We start from the raw sequence: 2,500 nt of genomic DNA on the forward strand, positions 1-2,500 counted from the left end.
CTGGCTGGACTCAATCCTCACAAATGCCTTCAAAGTGATGTGGGAGAAGTTTGGGATCAAAAGGAATTGATCTTGACATGGTTGGTGCATAGCCAAGTTCATGATTTTGTGGCTTGGTGGTGATTTTGGTGAAAAACGAAAATCATGGTTTTGGAAAACTGGCTGGACTCAATCCTCACAAATGCCTTCAAAGTGATGTGGGAGAAGTTTGGGATCAAAAGGAATTGATCTTGACATGGTTGGTGCATAGCCAAGTTCATGATTTTGGTGTTTTGGCTTGATTTTGTGGCTTGGTGGTGATTTTGGTGAAAAACGAAAATCATGGTTTTGGAAAAGTGGCTGGACTCAATCCTCACAAATGCCTTCAAAGTGATGTGGGAGAAGTTTGGGATCAAAAGGAATTGATCTTGACATGGTTGGTGCATAGCCAAGTTCATGATTTTGGTGTTTTGGCTTGATTTTGTGGCTTGGTGGTGATTTTGGTGAAAAACGAAAATCATGGTTTTGGAAAACTGGCTGGACTCAATCCTCACAAATGCCTTCAAAGTGATGTGGGAGAAGTTTGGGATCAAAAGGAATTGATCTTGACATGGTTGGTGCATAGCCAAGTTCATGATTTTGGTGTTTTGGCTTGATTTTGTGGCTTGGTGGTGATTTTGGTGAAAAACGAAAATCATGGTTTTGGAAAACTGGCTGGACTCAATCCTCACAAATGCCTTCAAAGTGATGTGGGAGAAGTTTGGGATCAAAAGGAATTGATCTTGACATGGTTGGTGCATAGCAAAGTTCATGATTTTGGTGTTTTGGCTTGATTTTGTGGCTTGGTGGTGATTTTGGTGAAAAACGAAAATCATGGTTTTGGAAAACTGGCTGGACTCAATCCTCACAAATGCCTTCAAAGTGATGTGGGAGAAGTTTGGGATCAAAAGGAATTGATCTTGACATGGTTGGTGCATAGCAAAGTTCATGATTTTGGTGTTTTGGCTTGATTTTGTGGCTTGGTGGTGATTTTGGTGAAAAACGAAAATCATGGTTTTGGAAAACTGGCTGGACTCAATCCTCACAAATGCCTTCAAAGTGATGTGGGAGAAGTTTGGGATCAAAAGGAATTGATCTTGACATGGTTGGTGCATAGCCAAGTTCATGATTTTGTGACTTGGTGGTGATTTTGGTGAAAAACGAAAATCATGGTTTTGGAAAACTGGCTGGACTCAATCCTCACAAATGCCTTCAAAGTGATGTGGGAGAAGTTTGGGATCAAAAGGAATTGATCTTGACATGGTTGGTGCATAGCCAAGTTCATGATTTTGTGGCTTGGTGGTGATTTTGGTGAAAAACGAAAATCATGGTTTTGGAAAACTGGCTGGACTCAATCCTCACAAATGCCTTCAAAGTGATGTGGGAGAAGTTTGGGATCAAAAGGAATTGATCTTGACATGGTTGGTGCATAGCCAAGTTCATGATTTTGTGACTTGGTGGTGATTTTGTGGCTTGGTGGTGATTTTGGTGAAAAACGAAAATCATGGTTTTGGAAAACTGGCTGGACTGAATCCTCACAAATGCCTTCAAAGTGATGTGGGAGAAGTTTGGGATCAAAAGGAATTGATCTTGACATGGTTGGTGCATAGCCAAGTTCATGATTTTGGTGTTTTGGCTTGATTTTGTGGCTTGGTGGTGATTTTGGTGAAAAACGAAAATCATGGTTTTGGAAAAGTGGCTGGACTGAATCCTCACAAATGCCTTCAAAGTGATGTGGGAGAAGTTTGGGATCAAAAGGAATTGATCTTGACATGGTTGGTGCATAGCCAAGTTCATGATTTTGGTGTTTTGGCTTGATTTTGTGGCTTGGTGGTGATTTTGGTGAAAAACGAAAATCATGGTTTTGGAAAAGTGGCTGGACTCAATCCTCACAAATGCCTTCAAAGTGATGTGGGAGAAGTTTGGGATCAAAAGGAATTGATCTTGACATGGTTGGTGCATAGCCAAGTTCATGATTTTGGTGTTTTGGCTTGATTTTGTGGCTTGGTGGTGATTTTGGTGAAAAACGAAAATCATGGTTTTGGAAAACTGGCTGGACTCAATCCTCACAAATGCCTTCAAAGTGATGTGGGAGAAGTTTGGGATCAAAAGGAATTGATCTTGACATGGTTGGTGCATAGCCAAGTTCATGATTTTGGTGTTTTGGCTTGATTTTGTGGCTTGGTGGTGATTTTGGTGAAAAACGAAAATCATGGTTTTGGAAAACTGGCTGGACTCAATCCTCACAAATGCCTTCAAAGTGATGTGGGAGAAGTTTGGGAGCAAAAGGAATTGATCTTGACATGGTTGGTGCATAGCCAAGTTCATGATTTTGGTGTTTTGGCTTGATTTTGTGGCTTGGTGGTGATTTTGGTGAAAAACGAAAATCATGGTTTTGGAAAACTGGCTGGACTCAATCCTCACAAATGCCTTCAAAGTGATGTGGGAGAAGTTTGGGAGCAAAAGGAATTGATCTTGACAT

The sequence above is a fragment of the Phaseolus vulgaris genome, chromosome 11 (genome assembly GCF_051622355.1).
Source record: "Phaseolus vulgaris cultivar YP4 chromosome 11, ASM5162235v1, whole genome shotgun sequence".
Taxonomy (NCBI): domain Eukaryota; kingdom Viridiplantae; phylum Streptophyta; class Magnoliopsida; order Fabales; family Fabaceae; genus Phaseolus; species Phaseolus vulgaris.